Raw genomic sequence first — 20,993 nt, 5'->3', positions numbered from 1 at the left:
CGGAACATACTGTACACCAGCAGCTCTCAACCTGGGGGTCGTGACCCCTTTGGGAATCAAATGGCCCTTTCACAGATGTCCCACAATTCTTAACAGTAGCAAAATTAGTTATGAAGTAGCAAAGAAAATAATGTTATGGTTGGGGGGTCACACCACATGAGGAACTGTATTAAAGGGTCGCAGCCTGAGGAAGGTTGAGAACACTGCTCTACACTGTCTAGGAAGTTAGATGATGGAGTAAGAGTAGAGTAAGTAGCATGAATCCCTATGCAGGTGCTGTTGCTAAGTTTCAGTTGTGGGGCAATCTTGGCCTGGATTTGGGTAAAGGCAAAGCATGGGGAAAGGAATAGAAATGATTCACCCTGAATCACGAGTTAAGCAAGAGATTGGGTAAAGGGCAGGGGAATTTGAAGAGAACTTGCAGGTGTTCGGATAAAGGAATAATGTTAGAGAAAATGAGACATATCAAGTCATTTGAAGTGAAGAGGCGGCGCTGGTGGCCCTGTTGGTCAGCATTGGACTACTAATCACAAGGGCAGCAGTTCAAACCTACCAGCTACACTGAGGGAGAAAGTTGAGGCTCTCTGCTTCCATGAAGATTTATAGGCTTGTTGTTGTTCTGACTCATAATGACCCTGTGTACGACAGAATGGAATGCTGCCCTGTTCCTGCCATCCATGGGTCTATGTTTGAGTCCCTTTGTCCATCCATCTGTTAAGGGTCTCCCTCTTTTTCACTGCCCCTCTACTTTTCATAGCCTTAGAAACCCAGGATAGGGTCTCAATGAGGCTAGGATGGGGAGACTTTGTCCTTCGGACATGTTATCAAGGGAGACTAGTCTCTGGAGGAGGACATCATGCTGGTAAAGAAGGGAGGCTGCAGAAAAGAAGGCCCTCAACAAGATGGATTGGCACAACGGCTGCAAGAGTGTTCCCAAGCATCAGAAGAGTAGTGAGGTTGACGCGGAGGCCACGTGAGTCAGTGGCACCTAGCAACAACAACAGGAGTCAGAATCGATTTGGTCCGGTGGTTAGATGAGTGGAACATGGTGAGTGTGAGTCATGTGGACTTACTCGTTCGTCTCCAGCACAGAACTAATCATTGAAGTGATGAGGGAAGGAGAGCATTGGAAGGTGAAATAGCAGAGCAAGAACTGGGGCGTCAACTGATTTTGATGGAAAAGAAAGAAAGATGATAAAAACGGCAGAGAAAGATTTATCAGTGATGAGATTTGTTCTAAGAAAGCAAACAATAAGTTAATGACTTGGTAACTAATAATTCTAGTTTAGTCACCAGGGGAAAGAATTTTCAGAAGATGCTTTTGTCGTCTATTTTATTTATTTATTTATAATATTTTATTATGTTATTAAATATTTTTATTGGGGCTCTTTTATTTCTTATCACAATCCATGCATTCATCCATTGTGTCAAGCACGTTTGTACAATGCTGCCATCATTTTCAAAGCATTTTCTTTCTACTTGAGCCCTTGATATTAGCTCCTCATTTCCCCCCTCCCTCTCCTGCCCCCCTCATCAACCCTTGATAAGTTATAATTATTATTTTCCTATCTTATATCGTCCTCTGTCACCCTTTACCCACTTAACCATTGTTCCTCACCCTGGGAGGGGGTTATATGTTGATCCTTGTGATCAATTCCCCTTTTTACCCCGCCATCTTCCCCCAATCCTCCTGATATTTCTATTCTCATTGATTCCCTGAGGGGTTTATCCAGGATTCCGTGTGTTTTGGGTTCTTATCTGTAGTAGTGTGCATGCTCTGGTCTAATCCAATTTGTAAGTAGAATTGAGGTCATGATAGTCGGGGGAAGGAAGCACCAAAGAGCTAGAGGAAAGTTGTGTGTTTCATCCTTGCTATACTGCACTTTGACTGGCTTATCTCTTCCTGTGACCCTTCTGTGAGGGGATGTCCAATTGTCTACAGACGGACTTTGGGTCTCCACTCCACGCCTCCCCGCTTCCTCCCCCCATTCACATTGGGTATGATTTTGTTCTGGGTCTTAGATGCCTGATCCCTGACCCCATCGACACCTTATGAGCACCCAGGCTGGTGTGCTTCTTCCATGTGGGCTTTGTCATCTAATGGGTGACTTTAATGAACAGAGGGTGTTTTCCCCCTCAGAGTCTAGGAGGCTGGAAGTCCGAATCCAGGTGTCAGTTCTATGAGAAGGCTCTCAGGAAAGGCCTGTCACTTTTGAGCTTCAGTGCGTGGTTGGCCCTTTCGTGGCCTGCCACCCCTCTTTCCCGATCCCCACTTGCTTGTTTCATCTCCTTTGTATCTCAAATGAGACGAACTTCGTTACTGGAGTAGGCTAAGCCCTACACTTTGAGGAGGAGGAGACAGAAAGGCACAGACACAGAGAGAAGACAGTCATGTGATGATGGGGCGGGGTCCCAGTGGTGCTGCCACCAACCACAACTCCTGGGACGACTAGTAATTAGAGAGTCACATAAAGGGATCTCTCCCTGCACTCTTCAGAGGCAGCACGGCCCTGCTAACACCTGACTTCAAGTTCTGGCCTGTCCTCCGGAACTGTGCGAGAAGAAATTTATTTTTCAAATTATTAATTTTTACATTTCTATTAAACCAAAAATGAGATGGAGGAAAGGAGAGCTCCAAAGAACAACCTTAAACACACCCTACCTAAGCAGTCTCATTAGCATAACAAATTGGAAGAATGGACAGCAGGGCCAAGCAGGACTCTAATTTCACTGGGCGGGAGGACAGAGAATCAAGTTTGCGGCATCAGCCAAGCGGGATTCCTATGAGGTGCAGGTCAAAGCCATCACAAGCCTGCACCCTGTGACGAATTCTGAGACCACTTGTTCCTCTCACCCTGCTCTCTGCTTCTCGGCGGGTCCCATAATTCATCACAATGACTGCACAGAACTCACAGAAATACCCACTGTGATGGTCACAATTTAGTGACGATGTAAGTAGCCGGTCTGTTTCCTTGGGTCCGTGGCCTGCCTCCACTATCCAGGTATGCCTGACAGCGTTCATGTTCTGTGAAATAAGACTAGTGTGATTTGGGCCTTGTGGGAACACCGTAGTTAAGCCATGTGGGACCCCCTTCTGATGGTCCTTGCTGCTGCTGCTAATGCTGCTATTTCTTTAAATCACTTTACTGCCCCCCCACAGCTCTCTTCACAATCCCTCCATCCAGCCATTTTGTCAATTACATTGTTACATTTGTTGCCTTTATCTTTTTCAAAACATTTTCTTTCTACTTGAGTTCTTATCAGTTCCTCATTTTTTACCCTCCTTCATGAACCCTTAATAATTTATAAATTATTATTTTTTCATGTCTTTCACTGACCAGTGTCTCCCTTCACCCACTTTTCTGTTGTCTTCCCTCCTGAGATGGGGTTATAAGTAGATTATTATGATCAGTTTCCCCAACCTCCCCCACCTTCCCCTCACCCATCTGGTATCACTACTCTCATTATTGGTCCTGAGGATTCCCTGTGTTTCCAGCTCATATCTGTACCTGTGTACATGCTCTGGTCTGGCCAGATTTGTAAGGTAGAATTGGGGTCATGATAGACCTAGAACAAAAAATCATATCAATGTGAATGAGGGGGGGTGTGGAGTGGAGATCCAAAACCCATCTGATAATCAGCCATCCCCTTACAGAAGGGTCACAAGGAAGCGACGAGCCAGTCAGGGTGCAGTATAGCACTGATGAAACATACAGCTTTCCTCTGGTTCGTCAATGCTTCCGCCGCCCCCATGGTCCCCTAACCCCCCCACCCCCAACATACACACACTATCATGACCCTAATTCTACCTGTTGCTGCTATTTTTGAAACTGTTGGTGAAGTGGGTGGTGACAGCTCCTAACTTTCCTGAGAAAACACAGAACCTTAGGATTGTGAGCTCTGTGTGGTCAGTGCGTCAGACATTGAACCCAGTAGCGCGTGCCTTAGGAGGGACAGTTAGCATTAGGAATGGGAAAGAAGGTTGGAAGGTGGAGGTAGGCCTGAGCTGAGAATCAATGTTGGACTGATGTTGCATTTATTTCTTCTTCCCTCTTACACAGTCATAGGAAGTCAGACGTGGCCACCACACCATCTTCACAGTTAGAATACCATGGCAAGAAAGGCTACATAAAAGTGACCCATCACACCCTCAAAGAAAATTCATTCCTAAATGAGATTACTATCACAGATATAAAGGTTAGGTTGTGCATCTTGAGACAATTCAGTAACATTCTACCTTTTGACTGGGCAAAATTTATGTCTTCTCCACATGTGAAACACAGTTACCTTATCACATCATTCGAAAAGTTAACTCTAAGTCCAAAAATCTGATTTTCTGAATCATCTGAACCCAAAAGAGTTCAGACTTTAGGTGTATTACATTCTGAGCCAAAATTCCTCTTCATCTGTGAGCCTGTGAAATCTAGCATACAGCTTACCTGCTTTGAAAGTACAACGTAGACATTTCTGCTACCCGTGGGAAAGCTGGGGGCTAGGGGTGGGGGAGAAACACTGAGTACCAAGCAAGTTCAAAATTCAGCAGAACATATTACTTTAATCTGAAATACTTGGCAATAAGCATTGTCTGTGTGGTCGGAGACCTGCTGGGTAAGGGTCCTCTTTGACCATCCTCTGGCGATTCTGGGGGACAGCCCTACCTTCCAGGCTCCCCCATCTTTGGACAGCCCCAGCCCCATTCGAATTCATCTCAGTGGCCATTCCCCCACCCACTGCCCTCGGCTCCACAGGCTCCATTCTTCTGCTTCTCTGGCATGGCAGTCTTGCCCACTGCCTGTAAGATGCTAAAAGGCAGACAGATTGCTTTGCTTTTGTTCGGTCTTTGGCCCGTTCAGTCTTAGCTTTCGGTTTTCTGTTGTGACTGTTGGTCAGAGCCATCAAACACAGTCATAGTCCCTTGATGGGAAGACTGTGTAGCCATTCCCTTGGTAACTTTCCTAAGACGTGTCCTGAGTTTGGACAACAGAATTTTCCAAATCATTAAGTTTTGTTTTCATTTTACACAGTCTGTTTTTATAACAAAAACGTGTATTTACTCAGAGGCACTCAGAATGTCAACAAAACAGCTGCAACATTTTGTTGTTGTTGCATTTACAGGGTGGTATTCAGTTAACAGAACAAAAATTATTTTGAATAAGTTGCATCAGACACAACTGAAGTTGAAAAACTACCATGACCACACATAGCTTATTTGTGCTGTGCACCCACAAGTACCTGCTTTCAATTTCCATGCCGACTTACAATCCCAAGACTGTACGAGGCAAGGCTAATGGGTATTGAAAATACCACCGGGACAGGGCTATCTAAAGACACATTGGTAGTGTGTTGACAACACACAAAAGGACAGTTTAAAAACAAATTTTATACAGCCTTACATTGAATAAAGGGGTGAGTTTTATACAGGGGACTTAAATGTTTTAGAGACAAGGAAAACACTGTGCTAGACCAACTTATCATCATCATCGTCATATCATTATCATCATCTTCCTCGGTGTCTTTTGTCTTCCTCTTCTTCTTTCGCTTGCTTTTCTCAGGCTCGACACTCTCAGGCTTTCCTTCAGCTTGGTGTGCATTTATTTTCAGAAGTTCATTTAAATGTCCACATTTCTAGCAACTTTCTGTTGATGGTGTCTCATGCGTTCTCTAAGACAACCGACTTCCTTTGGGAATCTCTTCCCTTCCTTTGGGGCCCTCCCCCAAATTATCTTTGATGTTCATAATTCTACCAACAATTTCTTCAAGGCTGGCTTGGTTTTTATCACAGGTGCCTTAAGACTCTTCCAGCCTCTCTCCATTCCACAGCCCACAACGACTTTCACAGTTTAGTTATCTGGTAGGGCAGCATCCGACTCTCCCAGCCCCAGTCAGTTGTGATTAGGTGCTGCTGCTACAACAGACATGCCACAAGTAGATGCCTTTCAAGAAGAGAAATTTATTTTCTCACAGTTTTGGAGACCATTCAGGGTTCTTGCTCTATGACACTCTAGGATAGCGGTTCTCAACCTGTGGGTCGCGACCCCTTTGGGAGTCGAACAACCCTTTCACAGGGGTCGCCTGATTCATAACAGGAGCAAAATGACAGTTATGAAATTGCAACGAAAATAATTTTATGGTTGGGGGTGGTGTCACCACAACATGAGGAACTGTATGAAAGGGTCGCGGCATGAGGAAGGCTGAGAACCACTGCTCTAGAATAAGGTTTCCTTTCTCTGTTGGATCTGGAGGGAAATTCTTGTCTCTTTTCAGCTTCTTCGAATGGCTGGCCTTTGTCTTTCCCTGTCTCCAAGGGCCTGCTTGTTTAATATCTTTCTCAACCCCAAAGAGCTTAGACAGGACACATTCTACAAAATATTGTCTCATTAAGATGAGAAAACACATTACCAAAAGGGATTATACCTCAAAGCATAGGGTAATGGTTTACATTACATCTTGAGGGACACAATTCCATCCATAACAGAAGAGCACACCTACCAGAATAAAAATCTACAGAAAAGACAGGAAGAAGTGAAAGAGTGATCAAACAATCTGGCTAACCCACTGTGACACGCATCCGATGCCCCTCCTTCTAAGTGCACGGTGTACGGTGCTCATTTGGGGACAACAGCCCAGCAAAGCGCACGGGCAGCCTGTGATGATCTGCAGCACTGACTTGTCTTGCTGCTGACATGACTGTACTAGGACCCTCTTTTTAGCAATGTCTTACTGAAAATCAACTGCTTTAGAAATCTATTTTTGGAACAGCGTCACGTGTCCTTAGAAAAGGAGTGTGATCTCATTTGTGATAAAATGATTTACACATTTAAACATCTAAAAAGATATGAAATCACTGCAGTGGAGAAGAGTTCCGCTCATAGCCACTCTCCAAAGGGTTTCCGAGGCTGAGTCTTCACTGGAGCAGACGGCCTGATCTTCGTCTGGTGGAGTAGTAGGTGAGTTAGAACCACCCACCTTGTGGCTAGCGGCCCAGTGTCTAACCCACAGCACTACCAGAACCCTCTAACGATGTTTGCTTACCCAAATATCTAAATATCTGCTGGCGGTTAGTTCTGAGTGGTGGGATGAGGACTGATTTCTTACCTTCTCTTCCTTTTTTATTAAAAATTGATAAAGTTACATTCTGAAAGTTCATTCTGCATCTTGAGCTCGTGGAGTTGCAGATCTCGCTGATTGCCTCTACTGGAATGGTCCAAATGACTGATTTGCATGTTTATGCAACTAAATGTGTTCAAGAGAAGATATTTTCTCATAACATGTGAAATTCACTGCTTGTCTAGTGGCACGCAGTGGTTAAAAAAAAAGTCCTCTTTGTGTTTTAAAATGTGGCAGAAATTTGACAGACTACAAAACCCCTTGTCTTCACTACCATATATATATTTTAGTACTATATTTTTAAGATCATTGTAAAATATGTGTTTACATTTTGAAAGAGGTTGGGAAATTTGTAGTTAGGGGTAGAAAGAACAAAGTCATTGTTTAAGGTTCTCCAGGAAAACTGATACTAACCAGCATAAGTTTAGGTCTCCACTAAAATGTCCAATATGCCTTCTGATATTTCTCGCATTCTTCTATTTGTCTTTGTCAGTATGTATTTCCTGACCTTCTATGGTACATTGCACATGGCTCTGTGTGAAACACTGCAAACATGTGAGTGATAAGTTATCTTTTACTGGGAACTCAATAAACTAAAAGGCACAGGAATGTGTGTCCTAACAGAACTCCAGACCCAAGGGAAAAAAAAGAGAATTTATTGGAGTTAATGCCACCGATGCCTTGATTTTTTATTATTTTCCTAATACTGGTGAATATGGTGTATAGTAGCAGGCTCTGAGGCTGCTTCACTGGCCTGCTCCGTGGAGTCCACATGCCGGAAACTCCCCAGTCCTGGAGTGCGGGCTGACCCTGGTGATTTAGTCAGCCCAGTAGAAAAAGGCTAAGTTGATGGGATGTCATTTCCACGATGAGGTTTCAATATGACCTTCAGCTTGCTAGCAAACTCTATTGCCTTTTGGGCTCCTACGCCTCGATCAAACAAATTGTCCTATAAGAGAGACCCTCGGAACCCCCAGGGGCAGCTCTGCCCTGTCCTGAGGGGTCGCTATGAGTTGGCCTGGTATCGACTCAAAGACTGTGAGTTTGGCTTCTTGTTTTTTGAAAATAAAACATCCAAAGTTTAAGAGATGCAGTCTCACCATCCTCTTTTCTAAGGAGCATTCTGGCTGGATATCTTCGAAGATAGATTTGCTATTTCTCCTGGTACATTTAATATTCTTCACCAACACCAGTATTAAAAGGAATCAGTTCTTCAGTCTTCCTCGTTCCTTGTCCAGCTTTCATATGCCTGAGGCTATGGAAAACACCAGGACTCGGGTCAGCACACCACACTTTTAGAGAAGGTTTCTACTGCAGCCTTCTTTCAAAGTGTGCTTCAGTTGTCACTAGCTGATTTTTTCAGAAGTAGATTTTCAGGTCCTTCTTCCCGGACTTAGTGTGATAGCTCTGCTCACACTGCCCACCCGGGCGCTCTTGCCGGCATTGGAAATACCAGCGGCACAGGTTCCAGCATCACAGCAACGCACTAACCACCACACTATGATGTACTGGCAAAGGGTCCTGGGAGTGCTGGGCCTGGAGAGTCCAGGAATCTGAAAAACGTTGCTAAGGGTTTAGATTCGGTTTTAGGAATAGCTCATTGCTTATGTTTTAGATTTTTTTCTCTCCAAAAATATCACTGACTTTCCAATCAGGGTGGGGAGACTTGGTCTTATAACAGACCAAGTTTATAACGTAAGTCTTTGCTTAAGTTTATCAGGCCAATAATAAGTTCAGCAAAAGTTTAATTACTTGGTGATGGATTGAGACTAAGACTGAAACTCAGCAAGGCTATGTACTCTATCCTTTGTTTTCCAAAATGATTTGTTAAAATCAGGGGAAACATCTTATGTATCTGCATACCTGTCTCTTATGGCTTTATATTTTGACTTCTGTCTACTTTTTGCTTGTTTGAAAAGAGTTCTTTCTAATCCTTCAGTGGTTTTTTTTCTCCCTTCAATCGCTGGTGCTTGTTATACAAGTATATGACCTTGTGAATATTTCTACAATATTTACCTATTTTTAAAAAGTTTTTTTTCACTCACGCTTTAAAATCTGCTAAGAAGTTTTGGGAAAAGGTATTCATTGTACAATGGTTTTACAGTGGGACAAAGATCAGTTCCCTATAAAAAAGTATGAAAACATAATATTGCTGATGTTTCTGAAAAACACATAGAAAAGACCAGTGAAAACACTGCTTGAGTGGGACAGAGGATTTACTTTGGAGTGATGGAAATGGGAATGTTTTGGCACTAGATGGAAGCAGTGGTTGTATATTATACGTTTACTAAATGCCATTGAATTGTATACTTTGAAATGACTAATTTGATGTCGTATAATTTCTACTTCAATACATTTTAAAATTAGAAATCAATGAATTCAAAGGAGTGTATACAGAGTGCTTGCCATGCACTACCACTCGAGGTGTTAGGCATCTAGACGTCAGTTAGACCAAGCCCCCATTCCCTGGAGTCTCCACTCGAGTAAGGAGAAGCACAGGAAAGCAGCACCCAGCCAAGATACGGTCATTTCAGATTGCAGTAAGTTCGGGTGAAAGGACAGCATGGACCAAGGTGGAGAAGCGGGTAGGAAGGTTGAGAGGAGAGAGGTGGTAGAGGGGTTTTCTGAGGACCAAGGAAACATCCCTAAGAAAAGACCATGAAGAACAGTGATCCGGGGCCAGGAGCCACGTGTTGGAAGGTTTCGGGGTGAGAAAGAAGCTCTTTGGTGCAAACAAGGCCCCAGGTAACATTGTCGTTGGTGGATAGTGAGCTAGGGGGAGAGTGGGATGAAAAAGCAAAAACCTGATCACAAGGACCTGTGGCCCAGTGAGAGATTTCGATTATGGAATAGCAGTGCTTCACTCTGAAGGTAGACTAGACGTTTCCCGTTTGTTAATTAGGGCAAACGAAACTCCGTCTATTTTGATTGTAAAGGACAGAGAGCAGATGCCACTTTATTATAAATTGAAATTCAAATTAGTGATTGAGCTATTAGGTTCTAGTCATGTGACAGTAAGGTGATGTGGACTACTATCAAGGATGTCCTCAGAAACCTGGTTGCAGGAGTCTGAGAATTAGAGACTATAATTTCAATTGTGGCCCATATCTCATATTCAAATACCCTTAGCTTCTGTCTTGTGGCATAGTGAACTAGGTGAAGCATTTGGAAATAAAGCATTTGTAGGGCTTGGTAAAACTATAAGTCCACAGTGTTGATGCCTGTCTGAACGAATTGCCATTTAAATATCTTAAGTTCTTAGTTTTAAGGGGTGGCATATTTACCTTAAATATAAGACTGGTTAGAAAGTTTGCTAACATCATGGAATATATCAAGTTAACTTTCCTGAAGTTACAGAACATTTCAGATGGTTGTAATTATTCAACACAATGTGTCTTCATATATAAGATCATAAATTAATTTCTAATTTAGTCTAATTTGTATTATTTTATTTAAGCCCAGAATCTTGCGATAATAGCTTCAAGTATAGTGGAAAGACATGCAAGAAATGACACATGTGATTACATAGTACTTGAAAGAAAGAATTAAAGTTAAACACATACATGTTTTAAAATCAACAATACTATAAATAATAAGTTGATGTGGATATGAATTCAGATGGAGTGTCATGTATCTGATTATAGTTGCAAAAGTTAATCATTTATTTTTATTTATTTTTTTAAATAAAAGTTAATCATTTAAATTAAGAATTTATGTTTCTTTCTTTCTTTAAGTTCATTTAATTCACTCTCTTTTCCTTGTATGAAAGTCACTATTTGGTGGCTCCAGCTGGATCCTGGGTCCTTTGCACTGAGAGTCTGGTGTGGATCTTGAAGAGATGGTCAGTGAATTCCTGGGAGGAAGATTTGGGGAATTTTGCCTCTTTCCAGAGGTCCAGGTGAACTGGCGGTAGGTCTAGCAGAAGGTACTACAATTCGCTTGATGAGGTTGCCTGCGTGGCAGTACAGTTCTTGGCTAAGGTACAGCGGCAGTCAGTACCAGCCATCAGCAGCAGCTTCCTGGGCTCTAGGGCCAACACTATGCCAGAGCCTCTGAGCATGGGGGTGAGTTACTTACTCCAGCAGAGCCACGTTAGACCACTTTGCAGGGACGAGCGCAAGCTCATCCAACTTGTTCCTCCAGTAGCCTTGCCACAAGAAGATGCTGGAGAGCGTATCCAAGATGATGGCCTTGTGGATGGCAGTGGCCACATCCTTGGCGCACTTAATGACTCAGTTGTAGTCCCTGATGCAAGGAACCCTATAAGCGTCTGCCTCTACACCACAGGAAGGATTTTCAAAATCTTGTCCTCGGGGGACAGCCCAGGAATGGCAATGGTCTTAGATTCTTTGATAGGCAGGGTGGGAAATAGATTTCCTCCAGATACATGATTTTCATGTCCTTGACCAAATAGTCTAACTTGGAGATGGGGAGCCAGCCACTCCTTATCCCAGCTTTGCCTCCATGAGCTCCCCAACCTCACCCACAGCCCAGGTCCTCTGTGGGTTCCCATCCGCAGGCCACAGGCCCTCCAGGCACAGCTTTCTCCACTATTTGGTGTTTTCTTGGGAAGAGATGAAATTAAGCATTTATTTAGAAATGAGTTTACACCAACTGATTTTTCAAGAAATAGTTTGAAGTCATGATTACTAATAGTAAAGCATATTCATGATTTATGATAGATAAGAATCTTCTGAAATCTAACATAATAAAAGTCAAAACAGAGCTCTCTTCTAGACAATAAACTTCCCCGTGCATATGGCTTTTAAGTTATGAGAAGTCCAACTGCAGTTCATCAAAATGTGCCCCAAGGCCTAATACCATTTTATGCAGTCATTAGAAAGTTTATCATAATTGCTTAGTGTAATCCAAAGAAAATACGAGAACTGACATTGGGGACTCTCCAATTTGTTAGGCAATTGTTCCATAAATTTTGGCACCAAAATAATCCACATGTTGAAAAAGCAATTAATCACTGGGGCTAGTTATCAAGCTATGACTTTAGCTGCTTCCTACTAAACTTGACCTGAAATGACGGTTCCTTATTTTATTTTTATAATTTTCTGATTTCTGAGATCAAAAGTTTAAATATGTCATTCTGGTCACAGCTGACCCCTGTCTTCTGTTATTCATTTTATAAACTGAGTAGATCATAATTTTGCAGGAAAAAAGATGTATTACTTTTCTTCCACTAAGTAAAGATGAATTACTTTTCTTCCACTACATATTTGAATAAAAGGTTTAGAAAGCTATAGAAATTTATGGACGGGTTACCACAGAAGAGTCACAAAGTGCCAACATTAGCACTTTGGTCCCAACTAGATAGGTGTATTTTCTGTTGGAACTTGTTTTGAAAATGGCCCCAAATGAGAGAACACACAGATTTTTAATTTTTCTAATGAACATTTTACAAACACATTGACAGAGATACATTATTATTGTTCAGTGAATGATGTTACACATCGCATCATAATTTAAACTGAATTATCTTTTACACGTCCTTTTAGACCCTAAGGATGAGCGAAAATCAGAGCCATTGTGTTATGCGGTGTAGTTCCCTGTCTTCCAGAGAACCGCATTCGTTTCTCCCCAATGTAAGCATCATTGGCGTTTCTGATGAAAACAATCCAGGGAGAGGGAAAGAAATGTTGTAAACTTCACAGTCTGAGTTCAGCTTGTTCAGCCACATGTGGATACAGTGCAGACTCCGGAATATAAATGAACTCTTCTCTGCCCACATGATTTATGCGTCTGTACCTCATCACTCACAGAGCCGTTTGGGGAAGCTGGACCTCTGCAGTATGTTGCCGTCCAAGTCCTGAGCAGTCTCCCTGCTTCATTGCAGGGTTAGTGATGCTCCTACTCCTGTGTTTATTTTCAAGTGGCGGCACGATTGGGCAGTTTATTATTCTACTGGACAATGCAGTGATTCTTCAAAATCCAAAGTACCAGGTAGTCATGCAAATTTGTGAAAACAATCGTCTGGCTCCCTCCCCACTTCCCTCCAGTGAAACACATGCTGTTTGCTCTCACATCTGATTTTACCAATTCAGAAATCATAGGGCACAAATGATTTCACATTTTTGATCGGGTCTTATGCTTGATTAGAAATAGCACTGATTCATCGTAGTAGCTGTGTGTGTGTGTGTGTGTGTGTGTGTGTGTGTGTGTGATTGTTAATTAGTAAACAAAGCAGGTTCGGAAAAGTGTTCACCGAACTGGACAGAAACCTGAAAATGGAACTACATGCATAAATTCTTCACAATATACATTTTTGCCCATGCGATTGAGTTGTTTGCAATTAAGATCTCAAGATATTCAAACCACTCCTGCTTGTGGGAGCTTGCTGTACCCTTTAACCAGCCCCTCATCCCCACGTAAGGCACTGCTATCCTTCGGACTTATTCCTTCTCCATCCTGCTCCAATCTGGGCTCCTGTTCTTGCACCGGCTCCAATTTTATTACTTGGACATTGGGAATAAGTCTTCAGTGACGATTGACATTTCCTGTGTGTTATCACTAACGAGCTTGAGAAAGTATTTCTGGAAAAATTAAAAACCGAACAGAAAACAGACTTCGTGTAGGAAAAATGGCCTTTCCCGCTCCTGAATAGCTTGGGGCTGTAAGATAATACTTTGCAGGAAAAGGCAATCCTCCATTTAGGACTTAATTTCTGAATGGTGGCTTCAAATTGAACCATAGTTTCCTGAAGACTCAGGGTTATAAATTGGAGCACTTTACCAAAAGTCATCATGAAAATACATGAAAACTTTAAACTTTCTGAAGATTTTTAAAAGACCTTATTTTTAATAAGAGCAGCTCTATGCAAAAAAGAGCATATAATATACTCTTGAATAATTACATGTGATTATTCTGGGGGCTATTTTTCATGGGCTGGATGGTTGAGTGGAGGGGACATTGCTGGTGGTCTCAGTGGCAACCACTTCAGCCCTCCCTCATTGTATGTAGTCATGCATTCTGGATGCTAATGACCCACTTCCGGCTCAGGAAACACACTGCCAGGGAGCTGATTCCAGTGACAGACCCCCTAGAGAAGAAAGGAGTCTGCTCCATTTGGGTTTGTGGGACCATAAATCCTATGGGAGCAGGCAGCCTCATCTTTTCCTTTTGGACCAGCTTGTGAGTTTGAACTACCAAACTTGTGGTTTGCAGTCCCATGCTTATCTTACTGTGCCCCAGTAAGATAAGCAGTCCTCCTTGCCAGCTGGAGGACTGGCCTCTAATTGTTCTACAGCAGTCACTATGCATAATCCCAGGGGTGATGGCCTCACAATCCACTTTGGAATACAGTGAAGTCAAAATCTCATTTTTGTCAAGTGTGAGTTCAGGCAGAGCTGAGAATCATTACAAGAGGTTTCACTAATCGTACCAAAGACTTCCTCATTGCTGAATGGAATATAATTTAAGGTTTTGTTTTCTGCTCTATTTAAAACTCTTTGGCTTTCCCTTGTTTTTAGGGTAAAGTTCAAAAGGATCTCTGCACAATCTATTCTCTTTCGGCCTCCTAAGTCTTACTCATGTGTCATTTTGTTGAACTGTGGTGGCTCGTGTGTGGCTGTGAGGTTGGGATCCATGCCGCTTGCATTTCAAATACCAAAAGGTCACTCACTGATGGTGACCAGGTTTCAGTGGAATTTACACACTAGGAACAGTCTAGGGAGAAGGAATAGGCTGTTTCACTTCTGAAAAATTTGTCCCCAAACCCTGAGAATAGCAGTGGCGCATTGTCTGTTAGAGGGCCGAACAATGAGCTGGGAAAGCACTCAAATACAGGGGGACAGAACTGCCCCCCGAGAGCCATCCTTAATGACTGGATGGAGCAAAGGTTTCAGGACCTTCATTTGCTGATGGGGAACAACTCCAAAAACAAATGGAACACATAAAGATTGGTATTCTAGGCAATCCTGAACTGGAACGGACTGGTATTGGTCATTTTGAATTGAAAAAAAGAAAATCTTTTTTTTTTTATTGAAAAAGTTTATATTTAGCATTAGCCAGCTGGGCTCACTTTAGATGATTCCAGTTTTGTTGGCAGCATCTAAAGCGTCATAGTCAGGAGCCCGTCGAACATATATATGCCTTCTTCTCCCCGTCAGGCCTGATCAAGGTGTTGACCTTGGCTACGTCAATGTCATAGAGCTTCTTCACAGCCTGTTTGATCTGGTGTTTGTTGGCTTTGACATCCACAGTGAACACAAGTGTGTTGTTATCTTCGATCTTCTTCATGGCAGACTCTGTAGTCAAGGGGAACTTGATGATGGCATAATGGTCCAGCTTATTTCTCCTGGGGGCGCTCTTCCGAGGGTATTTGGGCTGCCTTCTTAGTCTCAAGGTCATGGGCCGCCGGAAGGTGGGGGACGTGCAGATCTTCTTTTTTTTTTGTGGCTGTGGACGCCTTTCAGCACGGCCTTCTTGGCTTTTAAAGCCTTTGCTTTGGCTTCCGTTTTGGGAGGGGCAGGAGCTTCCTTCTTTGCCTTCGATGCCATCTTCGTGAAAAGGCAAAAAACTTTTTAAATAAATCATTTTATTGAGGGCCCTTACAGCCTTTATACCAATCCACACATCAGCTGTATCAAGCACACTTGAACATATGTTGCCATCATCATTTTCAAAACATTTTCTTTCTACTTGATCCCTTGGTATCAGCTCCTCTTTTTTTCCCTCCCTCCCTCCCCACTCTCGATAAATTATAAATTATTATTATTTTCATATCTTATCACTCACATTTCTGTTGTTCATTCCCCTTGGGGGGTAGGGGATTATATGTCGATCATTGTGATTGGTTCCCTTTCTCCCTCATCTCCCCACACCTTTCCCCTACCCTCGTGGTATCACTACTCCTATTATTGTTCCTGAGGGGTTTATCTGTCCTGTATTCCATGTGTCCAGAGCTCTTATCTGTACCAGTGCACATGCTCTGGTCTAACCAGATTTGTAAGGTATAACTGGGTTTATGATAGTAGGGGAGCGGAGGATGCATTAAAAAACTAGAGGCATGTTGTGTTTCATTGGTGTTATGCTGCACCCTGGCTGACTCATCCCTTCCTTGTGACCCTTCTGTGAGGGGATGTGCAGTTGCCTACAGATGGACTTTGGGTCTCCACTCCACACTCCCCTCATTCACAGTGATATGATTGTTTTGGGTCTTCTGATGCCTGATACCTGATCCTGTTAATACCTCATAATCACACAGCCTTGTGTGCTTCTTCCATGTGGACTCTGTTGCTTCTCTGATAGATGGCTTCTGTTGAACTAAAAGCCTTTAACCCTGTAACACCTGAATTTTTAATTTCAGGAAAAAATTTTTGTTTTTATTCTTTACTTTCATAGTTATCAATATATATTAATATACATTTAATTAAATGTTATGAAAACATCACACTCAGCGTTATAAGGTTAAAACCCCAGACACACTTATCTTTTGGTAGCCGGGCACCATCAGCTTTCTTCACCACATTTGTTTATGCACCCATTTTGTCTTTAGTGATCGTGTCAGGAAAGTGAGAATCACAGAATGCCAGGTTATTAGAACAAAGTGTTCTTTCATTGAGGAAGTACTTGCGTAGATTGAGTGGAGGTCCAATGTCCACCTGCTACCTTAATACTTAACATACTTCAAGATAGTAAACTGTATGTTGAGAATGACAAATTCAAGAGGAATGGGGTCACATTCATCATCACAAAGAGCGAGTCAAGATCTACCTTGAAGTACAGGGCTGTGAGAGGGTTAAAACTGTAGCTCTACAGGAAGGTCAGTTAATACAGTTCCTTCTTCAAAGATATGCACCAGTCAGGAAAGAAGAAATGGAAGAATTCTACCAATTTCTTCAGTCTGAAATCGATTAGCTACACAATCACATGTATTAATAAGTACTGGTGATTGAAATGTGAAAGTTGGAGACAGTAGAAGGATCAATAGTTGGAAAATAGGTCTTGGTGATAGAACCGAAGCTGGAGATTGCATGATAGTATGTTTGAGACCAAAGACCCAGCCTATTTCTCAACAACATAAACAGTGACTACACCAGGGGTTCTCATCAGATGGAATGCATATTAACTACATATTGACTACCATTATGGAAAGAGAGGATGGGAAAACTCAATATCACAGCCCAAATACAACTTTTGAGTAGATCTCACCTGAATTTAGAAAACATCTCAAGAACAGATTTGACTGATGCATTGAACACTATTGACTAAAGACCAAGTGGATTGTGGGATGACATAAAAAATATCGTAAGTGGGCCAGGAAGAAGCAAGCCCGAGTACATGAGTGTAACAGCCTGGAGTTAGGAGCAGCAGACACGCCTGTGCCCAAAAGCTTTGACTAAGGTGCTAAGCCAAGCCAACACTGGAGGTGTCCAGAGCACCCTGCTGCTGGCTTACTTGGGATATGGATGTGGTGCCCGGGTCACTAGGGCCAGGCAAGTAACAGCTGGGTTGTCTGCAACCAGAACAGGAACCAAGCGTTTAATGAAGACAACCTCAAGTTCATCTTCGTGGACTACATGGAGGGCCATGTCGCCATCACCCGAGTGGCCAACCTCCCGCTTTGTATGCATGCCAAGGAGATAGTGGGCTTTCAGATGCTCAAGGCCAAGGCCCAAGTCTTGGGGCAGCACCTGGAGGAGCCCCTCACCCAAGTGGCTGCACCATAATGGTACAGGTAGAAGCTGGGTCAGAAGAGATGACCATTTGAGGGGGCAGGGTCTCTTGGGAAGACTTTCCTGAGCTGTGGTGGGAGGATGAGGTTTGTGCTTTCCCAGAACAAACATAAACACCTATTGTGAAACAAACAAACAAACAAAGAACATCATAAGTGAAGAAAACAAAAGGCCATGAAAAAGAAAAGAGCAGGTTCAATATCAAGAGAGTTTGAAACTTGCTTTTTAGATGTCCAGTAGCTGAAGTAAATGGAGGAATTTGTGAGGAAAAAAATTTCCAAAAGGCAGCTCAAGAAGACAAAATAAGGCACCAGAGTGAAATGTACAAAGACCTGGAGTTAGAAAACCAAAAGGGAGAACACGCTCGGCTTATCTCAAGCTGAAAGAACTGAAGGGAAACTCAATCCTCAAGTTCAGTATTAAAGGATTCAATGGGCAACGTGTTGACTATTGATTAAAAAACAAAAACAGGGAGAGAGGGACCAGACTTCAACCCAGTTCATCAAGAGGTGAATGCAACATACTGGCATGAAGCAAGGAACCAACAGAGAGGTCTGAGGAGCTGGCCCCAATCCCAACTACGTGGTCAGCCTCCTTTTCCCCAAGAATTCACTTCAGAGGACAACCTTGAAGGGAGACGGACATGTCTGATCAGAGCACACGGGAGCAAATGAAGGGGGAGGGAGAGAGAATGGAGCACATCCTGGCCCACCAAGCCCTGAGGACGATATTCCTGCTCAGAGTTGTCAATGCAGAGAGGACCGTATGGTCAGGTCCACTATGAGACACGACATCCCTCTCTGACCCGTAGCCCTACAGGGGACAGCGATGAAGACGCAGTTTGGGACTTGTGTCTGACCTGACCCCACCTCACCAGGGTGTGAAATGCTGAGGGTGTGCAACAGAGCAGCAAGGGGAGTAAAGCAATGAATTCCAGGGGAATACCAAGAATAGACTGTGGGCCCAGAGTGTGGCACCCCATCAGACTTGACTGGAAAACACTCCGAAAGGTCAACGAACAGATCTTGAACTAGTTATAGGTTTTTCCTTTTCTGTCTTTTTTGTTGTTGTTTTCTTTTATTGCTTTGATTTGTTGTCTTGTTTTTGTGCATATTATTATCTCTGCAGGTCTATCTAGATAAGATAGGCGGGATAAACAATCGGAGAAGAAAACAATGGGACCAAGGGTTCTGGGAGGACTGGGGAGAGGGTGGGGCAGGAGTAAGGAAGTGGGTGGTAACAAACCTAGGGACAAGGAAACAACAAGTGATCTAAATTCGATGGCTAGGAGGGTGTAGAATGCCTTTTAGGGTTTGATCAAGGGCAATGAAACCCTAATGAAGGCCGAACATGATAACGGGACAAGAGGAAAGTAAAAGGAAATAGAGAAAAGAACTAGGAGGCAAAGGGCATTTATAGAAGTCTAAATGCAGGCATGTATAGATATAAGTATATTTATGTATGATATGGAAATAGATCTATGTACATATATTGATAGGTTTAGTATTAAGGTAGCAGATGGACATTGGGGCTCTACTCAAGTACTCCCTCAGTGAAGGAACACTTTGTTTTATTAACCTGGCATTCCATGATGCTCACCTTCCCAACACAATCGTTGAACACAAAGCGGGTGCATAAGCAAATGTGGTGAAAAAAGCTGATGGTTTCTGGCTACCAAAAGATATAGCATCTGGGTCTTAAAGGGTTGAAGATAAACAAGCGGCCGTCTAGCTGAGAAGCAACAAAGTTCACATGGAAGAAGCACACCAGCCTGTGTGATCATGAAGTATTGGTAGGATCAGGTATCAGGCATCAAAGACCCAGAACAAAAAATCCTATTATGAATGAGGGAGAGTGCAGAGTGGAGACCCAAAACCCTTACAGAAGGATCACGGGGAAGGAGATGAGCCAGTCAGGGTGCAGTATAGCACTGTGGAAACATACAACTTTCCCCTAGTTCTTTAATGCTTCCTCCCCACCACACTTGTGACCCTAATTCTACCTTACAAATCTGGCTAGACCAGAGTATGTACACCGGTACAGTTAAGAACTGGAAACAAGAAAGCTGATGGTTCCTGGCTATCAAAAGATTTAGCGTCTGGGGTCTTAAAAGCTTGAAGGTAAACAAGCAGCCATCTAGCTCAGAAGCAACAAAGCCCAAATGGAAAAAGCACACCAGCTTGTGTGATCATGAAGTGTTGAAGGGATCAGGTATAAGGCATCATCAGACCAAAAAATTTTACCATAGTGAATGAGGTGGGGAGTGCGGAATGGAGGCCCAAAGCCCATTTGTTGGCCACTGGAGATCCCCTTACAGAGGGGTCTCAGGAGGAGACGAGTCAGTCAGGGTGTGATGTAGCAATGATGAAAAATACAACTTTTCTCTAGTTCCTAAATGCTTCCTCCTCCCCCACTATCATGATCCGAATTCTTCCTTGCAAGTCTGGCTAGACCAGAAGGATGTACACTGGTACAGGTAGGAACTGGAAACACAGGGAATCCAGGGCAGATGATCCCTTCAGGGCCAGTGGTGTGAGTGGCGATACTGGGAGGGTAAAGAGAGGGTGGGTTGGAAGAGGGGAACCAATTACAAGGATCTACATGTGACCTTCTCCCTGGGGGGTGGACAACAGAAAAATGGGTGAAGGGAGACATCGGACAGGGCAAGATATGACAAAATAATAATTTATAAATTATCAAGGGTTCATGAGGGAGGGGGAAGTGGGGAGGGAGGGGAAAAATGAGCTGATGCCAGGGGCTTAAGTGGAGAGCAAGTGTTTTGAGAATGATGAGGGCAATGAATGTACAAATGTGCTTTACACAATTGATGTATGTATGGATTGTGATGAGTTGTATGAACCCCTAATAAAATGAGTTAAAAAAAAACCCTGGAAACACAGGGAATCCAGGACAGATGAAAACCCTCAGGACCAACATTAAGAGTAGCCATACCAGGAGGGTAAGGAGGTGGGGAGAGAAAAGGGGAACCAATCACAATGATCTACATATAACCCCTTCCCAAGGGGTAGACCACAGAAAAGTGGATGGAGACATTGGTCAGTGTAAGATATGACAAAATAATAACAAATTATCAAGGGTTCGTGAGGGAGGGAGAGGAACAAAAGAGAAGCTGATACCTGGGGCTCAAGTAGAAAGCAAATATTTTGAGGATGATGATGGCAACAAACGTGTAAGTGTGCT

At 43.0% G+C, this 20,993-nt stretch overlaps 1 pseudogene; it reads left to right on the top strand.

The window, feature by feature from the left end:
- The first annotated feature begins 11,165 nt into the window (after window positions 1-11,165).
- Window positions 11,166-17,786, top strand: LOC142449114 (ragulator complex protein LAMTOR2 pseudogene; annotated as a pseudogene).
- Window positions 17,787-20,993: the final 3,207 nt, after the last annotated feature.

The sequence above is a fragment of the Tenrec ecaudatus genome, chromosome 5, assembly GCF_050624435.1.
Source record: "Tenrec ecaudatus isolate mTenEca1 chromosome 5, mTenEca1.hap1, whole genome shotgun sequence".
Taxonomy (NCBI): domain Eukaryota; kingdom Metazoa; phylum Chordata; class Mammalia; order Afrosoricida; family Tenrecidae; genus Tenrec; species Tenrec ecaudatus.
Note: the sequence above shows the minus strand (reverse complement) of the source record. Positions and strands in the feature narration are given on the sequence as shown.